The 17883-nt window shown below is 38.2% G+C and overlaps 1 protein-coding gene and 1 non-coding gene across 2 annotated transcripts in view; one reads left to right on the top strand and one right to left on the bottom strand.

Annotated features, from left to right (window-relative positions):
- Positions 1–17883, bottom strand: part of CLCN5 (chloride voltage-gated channel 5) — a 143833-nt gene that overhangs the window by 110771 nt on the left and 15179 nt on the right. The gene's annotated exons all lie outside the window — the stretch shown is intronic.
- LOC123628952 lies at positions 15325–15433 on the top strand. The gene has a single exon (XR_006731831.1). It is a non-coding gene; the product is annotated as a U6 spliceosomal RNA (small nuclear RNA).

Below are 17883 nucleotides of genomic sequence, written 5' to 3'. Positions count from 1 at the left end.
TTCCTAGTGATAACAAGAAAAAAGACTTAAACATGGTCCACAAACAGGAAGAGCATACACTTACTTATTCTAAAAGGCCTCAATGGAAAACAGCACAGGTCTTCAGAATAACTATTACATGGAATTCACTAGCCACCCCTCCTTTATGGGGAATGCTAACCTAGTTTGTAATATTTGTCCTGAGATGCCTTCTAAGGAGGGAAATCAAAAACAGGGCAAAAGAGCTAGAAGTCATACATATGGCTGGAGAAGTCTACATACTGACTTAAGAGTACAGGTAACAAAGTCATTGGGGTGCATGAAACACCAGAAAGTAAATATAATCTCACAGTTACCATCATCTAGAGTTGGTGATATGGCATCTGGCAGTAGTGTAGTGGTTAAGGAGAGGTGCTTTGAAGCCAGGCTGACCAGGGTTCAATGCCCTGTGCGGCCTCTTACTTGTCATGTGATATTGGTCAAGACACTTGTCATCTCTGAACTTGAAATGGCCTATCTGTAAATTGGGTATTAGAATACTTAATTAATACTGGTAATGAAGATGAAGAGTTAGCATGTATTTAAATATCTATCACAGTATACCACACAGAGTAGGTGGCCACTATCATCATCATCACCATCATCATCTGTAGTAAATAGGTAGTACTTCCTTATGAAATTCAAAAAACCAGAAGGTAGAAACATGATAGATAATATTTGGCTGAGAATAAAAGCAAAGAGAAAGCAGTAATGTGTTATTGGATCACACTATGAACTTCCCTGGAACAGAAGAAAGGAATAGTATTGAATTCTGTTCCCCCTCCCTCATTTCTTTTCTCCTCTAAACAGACCCAGGAAACCCCCAGTGTGTGCACACATATAAATCTTCTCGCCTCTGTTTTCTGTATCTTGGGACACACAATCCACCTAATCTGAATTTGGAAGTCATGCTGACTTGTGATAGGTCAGTTTTTAGTAGAGGAAAGGGTGCAGAAGCCAGATTTCATGAGCTGAAGACTGAAAGATAAGAAGTATAGATGACTCTTTCCACATATTTAGAAACAAAAGGAAGGAAAAAGATTGCACTAGCCTGTGGAGATGGCAGGATTCAAAAGAAGATTTGGGGGGAGGAAGTGAAAGGGAGATTTTTGAATATGTTTGTAAGCAGAAGAAAAAGAGCACTTTGAGAAAAATACTGAAGATCCAAGAGAGAGAAGAAAGATGATTAATGGAACAGAACATCTTAAAGGAGGCAGAGGGGATAGGTAAGAAGAAAAACAAGGTTAACCTTGGAAAAAAGGATACAAAAACAGTAAAGATAAAAGTTTGAAGGGAAAGAAAGAGTTTGTGACCAATGGGCTTCTCTTTTCCAGGAACTATATAACTAGATTATCTGCTAAAGGGAGCTGGGGATAGGGAGAGCTAAGTTAGGAGGGGTGTGTTAAGAAAATGGAACAGTTGCTGTGGGAAATTGGAAAAGGAACCAACTAAGAATGTGTAAAAAAGGATTAGCGAGCAGCCGTTGAGGATCCAGCTGTGGTTAGAAATCATAGTTTGGTCGTGGATATAATCAGCATGGTGAGGCAATTTTCCCTAGTACTTACTCAGCAGCCTGGGAACAGAACAGAAGAAAACAGATGCTAAAGTCCATCTAGGTTTGGGGATTGGCAGGACAGGTGCAACGGAACAAGAGGGACGTGAGGGAACTGAGGATACTGTGGGAATTGATACCAAATGGCTGGCGGGGTCAAGTGGGGGTGGGAAGTTGTTGGGTGGGAAAGAACACAGAAGCAGGAGATGGCTGGAAGTCACGGAGAAAAGGGAAGAGACTAGAAGCATCGATGAAGTCAAAAAGGTTCTATTAGAGTCAGAGAACAGGAGATATGGAAGGCTACAGGTTTTGGTTAAAAAGCTGAATTTCTGAGTCTGAAATATCAGAAGCAGAACAGTTCCAGTTGATGACATGCTTAGTAAGTGTGGCCATATAAAAAGGTTGCTGAAGCACAGTGAAAATGAAGGTTATATTATTGCAGGTCAAGATGATGGCTCAGTGTGGTCACAGACATGGTCTAGGATGATGCCAGGAATCAGAGGAACATAGAAGACTAAGCTAAGTGCCAGAGGCCTCACAGAATGTGACCAAGTAACCCAGAGATTGGTCTATGCAATGAAGAAAGTCAGCATGATATCTGATAGCATGCACATCAAAGAATAAAGGAAAAGGAAAGTCGTTGGACAACATTCTGACATCAGAAGCTAACTTGAGATTGAGGAATTATCAGCAAATGAGCAGCTTCCACTTAAGAGGGTTGTGGAAGTAACAGTGTCATGGAGAGAAAGAATTCCAGAAAAAATGGTTGTAAATATATGGACATTCTTGACCAAGGAACAAGAGTTCTGGAGGACACAGAAGATCTGAGAAGGAGGTGTTAGTCAGGAAGCAATATGCTTATGAAAGGGGAAGGGCTGTGTTGAATTTATAAGAGGGAAATTTCATCCTTTAGGATGCTTAGGAAGCAAGCAGAGGAACTACAAATTCTGTAACTAAGTTTGACCAAGAAAGAAGAACTGATTGGTAAAAGTAGAAGTGAAAGAAACTTTAGGAAATGTAGCCATGTCATCTTAAGTACTGTTGAATAATGACCACAGACAAAAACAAATGGTAAGTACAATGATATTCCCCAGATATTGAGAATTAAAATTTTTACAAGAGATCACAGTGACCCTTAAGTGGACTAATCTTGAAAAGGAATAAAAGATTTGGGGTAAAAGGTCTCATAATATTATCAATCCCCCATGATCTTGAAGGGAAAAAAAGGAGAAATGACTGAAGAACACAATGTAGCTACACAGAAAACATGCTGACAGGCTACAGGAACTAATGTAGCTATAGCAAGCAAAGATTTTAAAGGTAAGATGATCTACCCTAAGTAGAAGATATATGTGAACAGGTGACAGAGAAAGAGAACAAGTGAGCAAGCAAGAATACCAGCGGAATGACTCAGTTCCTATTTCTATTCCATTTTAAATAAGAATATTTTTTCAAACTGAAAACAGTAGCACAAACATGAATAAGAGTTCATCAGAGCCCAACATATACGGAGATATCAAGAGTAGCAAGCAGTTTCAAATGAATTGGGGTCTGTGGGCCCAGATAAAGTATATCCTGTGGTGTTGAGATAACCTACATTCCTGATTGAGAAGCCACTGCTGGTAATCTCTGAAAAAATCATGACAGGTTAGAAAACTTGGGCTGTTAGTTTGAAAATTAACAGCCCAATTTTCAAAAGCCAGGACATTTCTGAAACAGCTTAAAAAATAAAGACTGCTGATCTTGATGGAAAAAAAAACAGTCTATTATGGAGTATTAAACAGATGCTTATGAACAATGATCAGGTCCTGAGAATGGTAGATCGAGATCAAGGTAATGGCACTAAGTATTTTTGAGTTTCAACAAGTTATTAAAGGTATTTTTTTCCCTAAAGAATATGTTCTCATGAGACAGTGAGATGTGTCCTGGACTATACAAGTAGGTTGATTTATGATTGATTGAATAATCTTACTCAAAAAGAATGCTAATAAAACAAACTATTGCTAAATGCAACAACTTGGATGAACCTCAAGGAAATTATGCTGAGTGAAAAAAAACAATCTCAAAAGGATACATAGTACACGATTCCATTTACATGACATTCATGAAATAATGTAATTATAGAGATGGAGAAAAGGTTAGTGGTTGCCAGGGGTTAGGGACAGGGAGAAGGAAGGAATGTGGCTATATAAAGAGGTAGCACAAGGGAGTCTTGTAGTAATGGTAAAGTATCTTGATTGTATAACAATGGGAGGGGCTACCCAAAGCTACACATGTAATAAAATTGCATAAACCTTCCCTCCCCTCCCCTATAAGTTCTATGGATTGTACTAATGTCAATTTCTTGGTTTTGACATTGTATTATAATCATGTAAGATGTTACCATTGGAATAAGCTGGGGGAAGGGTACATGGGACTTCCCTGTACATTTCTTTGCAGCATCCATAATTATCTGAATCTATAATAATTTTAAAATAAAAATATTTTTAAGGAATGCTAATTAATGGATCAATGTCAATTTCACAAAAGGAGATCTAGTTGCATGCTTCAGGGCTCTGTACTTAGCATTAATAAAATACCACTTTTAACTGAAGTTAGGGAAGACAGTGAAAGTATGTTCATAAAATTTATAAATTAAGTAAAACATGGAGGTACAGCTAATCTGCTTTCAAAGAGAATCAGAATCCAAAAATATCAACAGGCTAGACTAGGGACCAACAGGTAATAGAGATAAGGGTAGAACCCACTATTGTATCCCCAGCATGCAGCACAGTGCCTGGCATAAAGAAGAGGACTCAAAAATTATCTGGTGAACCCAAGTTTTAAAAATCGTTAAAAAGGTTTAATGGGAGTTCATCTGAAAAGGCTCCCAAGGATGATAATATTTCCTCAAACTGGCAGAATATTCCACTTCATTAACAAGGTATGTATTTTTTAAGGGAGGGCAAAGGAAAATATATTATCACTGTGCTTCACACCAGTTAGACTCCACATATAGGACCAAGTCAAGTCCTGAGGGCTACGTTTTAAAGGAGACATGAATGAACTAGAGTGTATTCCAAGTAAGGCAACTAAGATGGTTAAGCATCTAGAAATCTTGTTATATAAAGAACATTAGAAGAACGCAAGATATGTAGCCTGGAAAAGATAAGATGTGGCAGGTAGAAGGGACAAGTAGTCTATAATATAATAATATTAAATACCTCATGGTACTTTATAGCTTACAATGTGCTTTTATACTTGTGTCCTTACCTGCCTATTATCTGAAAGGCTGGCAAGTAGGGAAAGGGTTAGATTTTCTTCTATGCAGCCACGGTGGTTAGAGATTACAGAGACAGATTTCAGCTCAATATAAGAAAGGATTTCCAAGCATTTCAATCTTCATGACAATGGAATAACAACATCAAAAACAACCAGAATGTGCGAGTAGAAATAATAAGCACTATACATTTATCATCTGATTTAATCATCACGACAGTCCTGTGAGGTAGATACTATTAATATTATCCCCATTTTACAGATAAGAGAACTAAAACCCAGAGGAGTAAAATTATCTGCCCAAGGCTATAACCACAGCTAGTCAAGAGCTAGAATTCAAATTCAGGCAGCCTGGCTCTAGAGCCACGGCTTGTGGGGTTAACTGGAACAATCACCTGCTAAGGTCACTGAAGGGTGAATGGCCTGTTAGCCTCAGTTGGAGGAAGTACTAGATCAAAGGTAAGATAATAGGATTATAGGAATCTTGGATGATAGGCTGGTTTGGATTCAAAACCTAGAACAGAGTTCTTCTGGAAGTGGCATGGTTCTGGTTTAGAGCTAATATTAGTTCTAAGGCCCTAAAGCAGGTTATTTCAGAGTGAAGGCAAGAGCATCAGGCCCAAAGAATTAGGACAGACCTTTGGAATAGTGGTATAGTTCTATACACATTGGGATTGGTTTTGCCTTTGCCAAAAATTACAGTTTGAAGATACATTAGAATATCAGTGTCATCATAATTGAATTACAAAAGTATCTGTCTACTATTTCCTATTCCAATCCCTGCCCTCATCAACTGACGCAACATATATTAAAATTGCAAAGTTCACTACAGTTTGACAGTTTTAATTAACAAGTTCTCCCAGTTCAAACCATATAAATTGAGATTTCTACCTCTGGGGAAATAGAGCAGTAGGGTTTTCCTTCATTAAAGATTAAAAAAGAAAGAAACCTGCCATATTGAAAGTCAGTTTAATAGTTGCTAGGTTGAACTGTCTTCAGAGTACACAGTATATCATTAAAAGTGAGACAGAATATAAAATATGGAGTCAAATCTAGATGAATGTCTGAAAAATAAATTGGACCATGGAAAATGTACTAGGGTCATCGCAATAAACAACCAGTATTCAGAAGTACTCAAATTATCTCAGACTTTTACCAACGGTTATGCTTATGGCACATCATGGGGAAGTGCAGGTGTGGTAACTATAAACAGCTAATCAGAAGCTGTAAAAACAAATGCCAACTCTGTAAAATATACGTGCTTCAGTAGGTGTCTACAGATTCCCATCCTTGGGGTTCTAACTGGAGCTTAAGGAGCAGAGGTTGCAACTAAGGGCTGTAGAGTTTCAACTTCTTTAGACACAGAGGCAACAGTCAGCTCGCAGCCTGAGGCATGAGGCTGAGGTCAGCACTGCCCAAAAGGGGCAAAACCTGGAAAATGCAGCTAGCTGGGCAGAATGGTGGTGGCACAGGGATGAGTGGTGGGTAGGATTCTCTGATTTACTTCATTATAGACTCTGGGAGGTTAAGTGACCTGTCCTACATAACATATGAAAGGCAAGTTAGTAACAGACCACAAAGTCAAACCCAGGTCTATATGCCTCAAAAGAATAAGCACTAGTCTGTCAGTCATAAGAAACAGCTCTACCACTAACCAGCCACTGGGATCAGTTACAACTGTGGATCAGTTACAACCTAAGGCTCAGTTTTCCCATCTATAAGATAAAAGGGGTGGCATTTGGGGGGGAAAAGTTCATTTTTTATCTCATCTTATCCCAAAGGAAATGCCAGATGGATTCAAGATTTAAATGTAATTAAAATCATAACTATTACTATGAGAAATAGGTCCATCCCTAACATTTGCAAAGCCAGGGGCAAGAATATAAATGTGGGCTCTTAATCCCCTTTCTTCCCTTCACCCCCTCCTTCCTATATGGCCAGGGGCCTTGGCCACCCAGTCCACACATCCAAGCTCTACCCACATACTTCTCCCACCAAACAAGCACCCCTTAGACCTAGGAAAGCTCAAACATACGGCACAGTCCCCCCTTGAGAGGACAGACCAAGGGAAGAGGCCCTTACAAGCCCTGTAAGCACACTGAGCAGGGAATCCTCCGCTTTCAAGTACCTGGAGTGTGGTCTGGAAGGAGCAGGCAGGAATTCTGGGTGGGCACATCTCCTCAGCCCTTAGAATTCCTTGTTCTGTGATAAGAGACGTGTAAAGTATAAACTTTAGGCCAGGCGCGGTGGCTCACGCCTGTAATCCTAGCACTCTGGGAGGCCGAGGCGGGCGGATCATTTGAGCTCGGGAGTTCGAGGCCAGTGTGAGCAAGAGCGAGACCCCGTCTCTACTAAAAAAAGAGAAAGCAATTAACTGGACAACTAAAAATATATAGAAAAAATTAGCTGGACATGGTGGCGCATGCCTGTAGTCCCAGCTACTTGGGAGGCTGAGGCAGAAGGATTGCTTGAGCCCAGGAATTTGAGGTTGCTGTGAGCTAGGCTGACGCCACGGCACTCTAGCCCTGGCAACAGAGTGAGACTCTGTCTCAAAAAAAAGTATAAACTATAAAGGAAAAGGCTGATACATCTAAGTATATAAAAATGGAAAACTTGTAGACATTAAAAACAAATCAATTACAAAACAAATTATCAAAACTGAGAAGAAACATGTTCAACATTATGACAAAGAATTACTATCCTTAATAATTAAATAACTTATAAATCAATTAAAAAGTGACTGGCCGGGTGTGGTGGCTCACACCTGTAATCCTAGCACTCTGGGAGGCTGAGGCAGGCAGATCACTCAAGGCCAGGAGTTTCAGACGAGCCTGAGTAAGAGCAAGACCCCATCTCTACTAAAAACCAGAAAGAAATTAGATGGACAACTAAAAATATATAGAAAAAATTAGCCGGACATGGCGGCGCATGCCTGTAGTCCCAGCTACACGGGAGGCTGAGGCAGGAGGATTGCTTGAGCCCAGGAGTTTGAGGTTGCTGTGAGCTAGGGTCAGCCATGGCACTCTAGCCCAGGCAACAGAGTGAGACTCTGTCTCCAAAAAAAAAAAAAGTGACTACACAATAAGGAACTATCAATAATATATATCATATGTTAATATGAAAAAAGGTCAATTTGTTAGTAATTAAAGAATATGCCACAACCAAAATCCCTTTTTGACTTATCAAATTGACAAGTATTTTCCAATTAATCATAAACAGGATTGGCAAGAGTTCAGTATACTGGTGAGAGTGTACATTGATCAACTTTTACCCTGCTATCTATGCAATTCTAGTCTTTATAATTTATACCAAAGAAACAGTTAAGGATGTACACAAAAGTATAAGGATATTCACTACATCACTGGTATTGATAGGGAACAACTGGAAACAGATATCCAACAACAGCGGATTGGTTAAATAACTTATGGTACAGCAGTAAAATGGAATAGTCAAAAGCGTTATTGTAGATGAAGAGCTGATAATATAAAAATAGATCTACAATGTAAATATGAAAAAGGGCAGTTTATAAAATGCTATGATCAATTTTATTATTAAAGTCACACACAGAGGATATAAAAGATTATACACACAGATGTTAACAATGGTTCTCTTTTTAAATTTAGGATATTAAAATTGTTTTATTTGTATTTTTTAATTTTAAATAACTGGTTATAACAAGAACATATTACATTTATTTTTATTTTTTTAAAGAGATGGGTTGTCATTTCTGACTAAGGGATTTAGCTACTCTAACATTGTACAAGAGTACCCCTTTGTAGCTTTAACATTTAGTATTCTATAAAAGGAAAACCTAATTAACTGTATTATATTCTCTGGAGAACAGGAAGGAGTCACTGTAGCATATTCTACATTAATGGGGTGAAACTCTATTAGCATAAAACAAACAAACCAAAAAACAAACCACCTAGAAGACAAAGGTACCCCACCTACAAATATAGACTGGAAAGTCCCTACTACTTACTTAAGGCTATAGAATTCTTTTCTTTCCAGATTTTATCTTGAAAGCAATATTCCTTTTTTTTCAATTTTTTTAAATGCCAAATGACTTTCACATAAAACCAAACTAATCAATTTGATGTACAATTTGTAGCTGGAAGGAAAGGCCAGAATTGAACACAGTGGTACTGGTGAAGTGAGGGGAATATTTTTTCTACTTTTCCCACTTCAAGGTAGAGAAGCTTCTATTGGAGTAATATTTCTGGCATGTTTCTGTCCCCATGCTTACTCTTCCCCATGGAGGTAACTACAATTATTTGCTTCAGAGATTAGACAAGAAAAAATTCAAGTTAAATCTAAATTTCAAGGTGTGGCCATTTTAACCACAGCATAAAAACAATTTGTCTGCCTGCCCATCCATCTATGCATACCTAGAAACATATGCATAGGCAAGAGCTATGTGTTTACTCAACCATTGCTGCCTGGCTGATCAGGTGCTCGGCATCAAAAGACTTAGATAAGAGTCTGTTCTATGATGGGAAGTTTCTATGTACATGCAAGAAACGAGTCTGATGAGGAAGTCATATCAACACAATGGGTCCTTAATAAAAATCTACATTTCAAGGTATACAACCTATCTCTATTTTGTGCTACACAGAGCTTCTGTTTGGTGAATTAAAAACCATACCAGCTCAGTGACCTGTCACCTAGTTCTGTATGTCCTTTTGTGTATACAGGGGACCTCTATTCAAATCCTATCCTTCCTTCTCCAACCAGCTGAAATGTGTCACCTCCTTCTTAAACCTTTCCTCCTCACCTGAGCTGCAAATTACCTCTTGTTCTCTTAAGATTCTAAACTCTTTGTTTCTACCACTCATTATATGTGATTTTATGTATAGTCATATGTGTACATGTTCTTTTACTAGATTATAAGCTCTTGGATGGCAAGGTCCAAGTCATTTATTTTTATATGATCCACAGTGTCAACACAGGGCCTTACACAGTTATTCAATAGATGTATATGGGACTAAAACTTCAGAATGTACCTAAATTTAAAAGCTTCCTTGTTCCCCACCCCTAAATAATGCAAGCATTAAAAAATAGAATGTCCACCTTAGAGACATGATAGTTATAGCAGCAACTTTACCCAATATACTTAACTTTTTTGGCTGCCTCAGCTTTTAGTCTCTTGTATGTAATATAAGGATGAGATATTGTCCACCTACAGGAGCTAACTTGATAAAACTCTCCAGAGCAGTACTATCTAACAGAAATATAAAAATGTGAGCCACCTATGTAATTTAAAATTTTCCAGAAGCCACATTAAGTACAAAAAACTAATGAAATTAATTTTAATATATATTTTATTCAACCCAATATATCTAAAATAGTATCACTTCTACATGTAATCAATAAAAAAAATTGAGATATTTTACATCGTTTTTATCACACTAAGTCTTTGAAACCTGGTGTGTATTCACACTTCCAGCATATCTCCATTCATACCAGGCATGACTTATTAGCTGTGAAAGCTAGTTACTTACTTTCTCTTTGCTTCTGTTTCCTCAATTTTAAAAGGGGGATGATAATAGTATTTACTTTATAAAGTTGTACTTATATTTATTAATAACAATATAATATGTGTAAAGCACTTAGAACAGTACCTGGAAAATTGTAAGGGCTCAATAAATATTAACTTCCATTATCCTCCTCATCATCATCCATTTATGAAAAAATTGAACTAAAAAAAACAAGTGTATTTCCCAAGTTCATAAAGCAAATCAATGCTGGTTATACTCTCTGTCTTTTAAATAGTTGTCTATTAAACCATGCAAGGCAGCTGGGAGCAATGGAAAATCATACTTTTTACCCATTTAAAATTCCAAAGTGCTAGCCAAATGGAGTTTGGCAGTCAGTCCAAACAGCAACATTCTTCAAAATGGTAGCTTAGAGAAATGCCATCCAGCTGTGTTATATTAATGGTCCTTTCACCCTACCACTTCCTTTAAGCTCTGTCCCATTTGCTGCAATATTTCATCCATTTTAATAGGTGAAAAAGTATAACTTCTTACGTTTTACTCTGCATTATTTTGGATTATTTTCAGTGCTTTTTAAAAAAGATTACTGGTAATATTGAATATTCTTATATAAATTTACAAAATGCCCAGCACCTAAGACCTTCCAATCTTTGACATACTTAATTGTATTCTTCAGGAGACTCAAAGTAGAGATGTGACACAGAAGCAATAGCCAAATTAAAGGAACAATAGCCTGGGGATCAAAGAACCTGATTTCTGACCTTGGGTCTATGAATAAATCACTACATGACCTTGGGCAACCCATTTAAACTCCTAAGCTATATCTTAGTTTAAGATAAGTTCACATGTGGTATTTAGGACTAAGCATTAAAGTGCAATAACTCAAGATAAAATTACATCAAGTCTTACCATTCATGTTTATCGCTCTTGAATGCTCTGGCAATAAGTTCCCCTTGGAAAAATGAGCGTTGACAAAGTTTTGGGATAATTTACTTTAATATTCAAATAAGAATACCTAGAAAAGCAAATAAATGGTTCATCTATCTGATATTTATGCTGCTATTACTCAAATGCAAGCAATTGTCATATCCTCCAGCTTTCTACTAGGTAGCAAGGTTAAGAACTACAAGACATCAGCATTAACACAAAGGGCCATCAATGACCACCTCCATAGATCTCCTGCCCTACCCCAAATTCCCTAGATTAGGATTCCTCAACTTCAGCACTACCAACATCTTGGGTCAGATAATTCTTTGTTGTGGGGAGCTGTACTGCACATCATAGGATATTTTTCAGATTCTCTGGCCTGCTTCCACTAGATGCCAGTAACACCTCCCACAGTTGTGACAACCAAAAATGTCTCCAGACATTGCCAAATGTCCCCAGAGGGGCAAAACTGCACCCAGTTGAGAACCACTACTACAGATCCTCTAACATGGCTACCCTAAATTCCTTTGGAATTAAGCTTTTACAAACAAATTGCAGTGTATTACTGCTTATGACATAGCCTCATTAATACAGCATACAATGATCGAATCTCATTGACAATCTGGATTCTTAAATAGCATAACCCCTCCAGTTAATCTGCATTTAATACACATATTTAAGACACATATATACTTTTGCAAAATGATCCATTACACTGCAGAGTTTACCCATGTATCTCTTTCAGGGCCAAAATAATGTTTTCACATGAATAGTGACTTTGGTAGCTAATATTTTAGATTAAGATACTCAAGTTTTATCCTATACTCCAACAACAGTCAAACTGAGAACCAAATCAAAGACTCAATACCCTTCACAATAGCAACAAAGAAAATAAAATACCTAGGATTATATTTAACTAAGGAGGTAAAAGACCTCTACAGGGAGAACCACGAAACAGTGAGGAAGGAAATAGCGGAGGACATAAACAGGTGGAAAACCATACCATGCTCATGGGTCGGCAGAATCAACATTGTTAAAATGTCTATACTACCCAAAGTGATCTACAGATTCAATGCAATCCCTATTAAAATACCAACATGATTTTTCACAGATCTAGAAAAAATAATTCTACGCTTCATATGACTTTAATTTACTGACTAAAATGTTCAATATACTACCTATGTACCAACCCCATTCTCTTCCATCAGGTCTCCATGCTTCCTGTTACCCAGTAAACTGTCCACATGTTCTGGTTCCCGGTGATAACACCCTATACCCAGCCACGTACATTTTCATCTAAAGTTTTGACAGAGGTTTATTCTATTTCCTTGGGTCTATGCATATAAGCAAGTTGGGAGGGAGTACTAATAGAAGCTTATCAGCCATAAAATAACAGAATCAACCAAACATATAAGGAATATTTACTCTTTAATGCTATGGGGACACAAAAATAAATAAATATAAGACATAGAAGAACCACAGAACAAAAAGAACCATAAAAAGAGCCACATCAACCACATACCCAAAGGCATTCAGCTAGATGATTTGATATGCTGATGGTGAAACACCCAAGTAAGGGTATCCTGATTGTAGCTACAGATGAAAACTAGAGCTTAGAGCTACGTGTATAGATTTGGGACTCAACACCTGGAAAAAAGACAACCACCTGATAATGGTGGTTACCTCTGAGGAAGAGGTTGAAGGGGCATTTTCACTTTTTACTCTAGATGCTTCTATATTATTTAAGATGAACATGTAATTGTATGTTACTTCAATAATTAAAAAACAAAAAAGGTAGAGCCAGGAGGATAGATGAAATCTCAGGCGCAAAGAGTGTAAAGAGAAAGGGCAAAGAATTTGAAACCCATAAATACGGACACAATTAGTGCGCAGAGGGAAACAAAAGCAACAGAGCAGCAGCAGGAGAGTCCGGCAGAAAGAGAACTAAGGGAGTACAACAACCCTGTGGCCAGGGAGGGAAGTTTCAGAAGGGAACTGAACAGTCAACAGAACCAAAAAGGGAAAAAGGAAGAGAAATAAGATGGCAGAACAGAATTTAGATCTGAAAGAAGCTTCTTAAAAATCATAAACTCCTCCCTACATCACACCCCTCAATCTTTGAGGCCCAGAAAGGTTAAATAGCTGGCTAGACAGGTATTAGTAGCTAGATGGCACAGCAAAGGGAGACCAGAACATGTTTATAGATAATCCAATGCAGCAGTCCCCAACCTTTTTGGCACCAGGGACTGGTTTTGTGGAAGACAATCTTTCCATGAACCAGAGGGGGGTGCTTTTGGGATGATTCAAGCATATTACATTCATTGTACAGTCACACCTCTCTGCTAATGATAATCTGTATTTACAGCTGCTCCCCAGTGATAGCATCACCACCTCAACTCCACCTCAGATCATCAGGAATTAGATTCTCGTAAGGAGCATGAAGCACACAATCTAGATCCCTCACATGTGCAGTTTACAGTAGGGTTCACACTTCTATGAGAATCTAATGCCACTGATCTGACAGGAGGCAGAGCTTATGCAGTGATGCAAATGTTGGGGAGCAGTTGTAAATACAGATGAAGCTTCACTCCCTCACCTGCCACTCCTGCTGTGTGGCCCAGTTCCTAACAGGCCATGGACCAGTACCAGTCCACGGCCTGGGGGTTGGGGACCACAGATCTAGTGAATGGGTCCAGTGGAAAGGAACAGAAGAAGATACCAGAAGGGGGATAATTGGATAAACAGGACCCGGAATAGACAGAAAGAGATAGGACTGAAGGCAGAAGCAGACAAAGATAATACAGCTTTTCCTCTGAACCTGGGTAACTTGTTTCCATTTTTTTTGGGGGGGGTTGTTACATTAGGAGGTAAGGGGAATCCCTCAGACAGAGTACCTGGATTTCCCCAGAATTCTCCCCTTGGCACCCTTCCCCTCTCAAAATGTACCCATACCCTAGGCTCCCTTTACCATCTATACACGAAGGATTCCCAAATCACTACTCTAGCCTAGATTCCCTCCTAAATCCCAGATACAGGGGACATGAACATCTCTACTTGGATATCTAATAGGCACTCAAACTGAAATCATCTCTACAACTCTATTCCCACTACAGCACTCTGTCTCAGTGGAAGGCCCCACACAATGAATGATTTCAGGCAAATTATTGAAAATCATTTCTCATCATATATTTGTAAGCAAGACAAAAAACATTTGCTGGATGACAGTAAAGTTAGACTCACAGCTGTTAGAGCAGCCTTACCAAAGTGAGTGTTCATTAAAGGATTAATGGTAAGTTAGAAAGTCTTCAATTAATGTGATTCAGAGCTACACCAAGTGTAGCAGACAGACCATAGGTGACCTTCAATAATGCCCACTTCCTGGTGTTCACGTCCTTGTTTAATCCCCTTTCCCTGAGTATGCATAGGACCTGTGACTACGTTCTAATCAATAGAATATGGCAGGGGTAATGGGATGTCACTCCCATGACTAGGCATATATGTATGTATATATCTCACATACACACACACACACAGACATGATTCCTTCCTGTCACCATGAAAAAGAGACTTTATCCTTTGCTGGCCTTGAAAAAGCAAGCTTCTATGATGCAAACTGCCTTTGGAGAAGGCCATGTGGCAGGGAACTGCAAGCAGCCCCTACAATCTGAAAATCTCAGTCCTACAACCACAAAAAACTAAATTCTGCCAACAACCATGTGAACTTGGAAGAGGAGCCTGAGATGAGACCACAGGCCCTGCCAACATTTTTATTACAGCCTGTAAGACCCTGAGCAGAGGACCCAGTTGAGCCATGACAGACTCCTGACCCACAGAAACTGTAAGATGAGAAATGTGTGTTGTTTGAAGCAACTAAGTTTGTAGTATTTTATTACGCAGTGAAAGAAAACTAATACACCAAGCAATATTTTATTAATTACTTCGATAAGGATATTTATGAAATATGTATGATAATAAAGCTAAAATGAATAAGATTAACAAGAAATAAAAATTTAACTACATTAATATTTAAGTAAAGGCATAGAGAGAAAGGTTCTTGTTAAAAAAATTGACAGAGTACTCACTGCAGGAACACATATGCTAAAACTGGAACAATACAGAGAAAAGATTAGCATGGCCCATGCACAGGGATGACATGCAAATTCATGAAGCATTCCATATTTTTTAAAAAAAATTTTAAGAGAGAGAAACTTGGAGAAAGAAGTGGGCCTTGGGCTCATTATGAGCTCATAGTAATATATAGCTATCAAAAACCCAATATTATTTGAGACCATATTAACAGAGTATAACGTACAAAAGTCTTATTGTGCACCTGAGCTGGTTGAATCACATCAATAAATACTTCCTGGGTTCCTTTATTTAAGACATTAGGAGGAACAGAGGGGCAAGTAATGTTCCTATCCAAGGATCTTCTACTCTATCCGGAGACTAAGTTAAGATATAAAAAAGTTAAACCATAATCAAGAATTTAAATAACAGTTTAAAACAACAACAGAAAAGATGTTATAAAGCTGGGATAACAATTCATCTGACAAGTAGTTAAAGGCGATAACAGAAGCAGGAGTTCAGAAGAGGGAGAAAATGCATTATTAATATCACAATTATTGTTTTGCAATATGATGTAAAAGTGAGTGTATTCAACACTAGAATTCAATTTCATATTACTGTGCATAAGCACTCAAATTCTGAAAATGTGGAGGTAAAAAAAGCATTCAGACAACCTGTGCTAGGGTTCAGGGGCTTTTGCAGTGGCAGATAACATTACACTTTACAGATGAGCAAAGACGGGTTAAATAATTTGCTGAGATTACAAGTCAGTAAATCAACCATACTGGGAAGTAGATTTTCTCTTAGTCTAGTATGCCAACAAAAACTCACATTACCTTTTTAGGTTACAATGGCTACTTTTGGTTAATATAATGTTTTCACTAAAATAATTTGAAATCCTGTGTCATTCTTTACTCTTCTTCCTTCAAAGTTGACCAGTAGTCAAACTTTGTCATTTCTTCCTCTGTGATTTGTGATATCTCTCACTTTTATCCCTTCCTTTAAATTCCCAAAGTCAACATCTTATATCCAGGCCCTTGTAATATTCTATCTGAATCTTTTTCAGCAATCTCCTAACTCATCATCCCAATTCAGTATCTCCTTTCCATCTGTCCTGTATAGTTCTGACCATGACAGTTTTCTGCTCAAAGCCCTTCAATTGCACCCCTCATTGCATACAGAATGAAGTACAGATCTTTCAGTTTTAGAGCCAGAGCTGGATGCAAGTCCTAGCTCCACCACTTCCTAGCTATGTGATGTGTGGCCTCATTTTCCTCATGTGTTAAATGGGAAGGACACCAACTGCCTCATAGGTCCTGGTTTTCCTGGGTTTCTGGGATTATGCCTTCTCTATCTGACTAGTACTCCACTTTCAAAAGTGTCCTAGTTTTGATAATAAACTATTTGGCTAATAAAGGGTTGCTATGAGGAGTTAATGAGACAATGCATATAAATATAACAGGCCTAGCATGACACATTCTTTTCTAGTTGCCTCAAATGTACCTAATACTTTGCTGGCTAAAATTGTATCTCCAACATCTGCAACTATAGAAGAACCTACCCATATATTCCCTCAGATGCCACCTCCTCACCTTTGTCTAACTCCTGTGGTATTCCATAACTCTCTGAACACGTCTCTAACACTAGCTTGGGTCATGGTTCTTTGTGCACATGTTTTAACTATCCCAGAGACTAGCTTTTGGGAGGACCATGTCCGCTTCTGAATCATCTTAGTCCCACACATGATACCTAGTACTGTCTTCCACACAGAAGATACTCGCAAATTACTTACTTAAATTTAGAAAGAATATAGAATTTTGGCCACAGAATTGTATTATATTTCACTTATCCATAGGCTTTTTATTCAAACCTTCTGCTTTCTTACTCCCTTGAAATCATTTCACTTGATCATTAGGACCACAGCAAGAGTACTCTAATGCAGGGGTCCCCAACCTATCGTGAGTTGTATAATTATTTTATTATATATTACAATGTAATAATAATAAAAATAAAGTATACAATAAATGCAATGTACTTAAATCATCCTGAAACCAAAGCCCCCATCCCCAGTCCATGGAAATATTGTCTTCCATGAAAATGGTCCCTGGCACCAAAAAGGTTGGGGACTGCTGCTCTAATAGGAAGTTTCCTTCTTTCACAACTGGCCACCACCCTGACTGTTTTGGGGTGGTGGTGGAGGAGGGATTCTGGGAGCTATGGTCCTAGGAATACAAAGTAACTAAGAACACAGGTTCTACAGCCAGACTGCCTTGGACCCAGGCTCTACCAATTACGATCTCAGAATATTACTCAACTACTTTATGCCTCAGTTCCTACCTCCTATACAGTTAACATGAAGATTAAATGAGATAATCCATGTAAAACACTTTTAAAAGCACATGGTAAGTACTCAATAAACGATAGCCATTATAATTTGTTCTCTTTCTTGACCTCAGTCACATCAGAATACTTTACTATGGGCAAGATATCTAAGCACATCTTCTATAAGGGGCAGTCAAGTACAGGCTCTCAGCACATACAAAATGCAGCCCACTCGCAGTTCAGGGT

Source organism: Lemur catta, chromosome X, assembly GCF_020740605.2.
Source record: "Lemur catta isolate mLemCat1 chromosome X, mLemCat1.pri, whole genome shotgun sequence".
NCBI lineage: Eukaryota > Metazoa > Chordata > Mammalia > Primates > Lemuridae > Lemur > Lemur catta.
The sequence above is the reverse complement of the archived record's forward strand: the minus strand, read 5'-3'. Positions and strand labels throughout refer to the sequence as shown.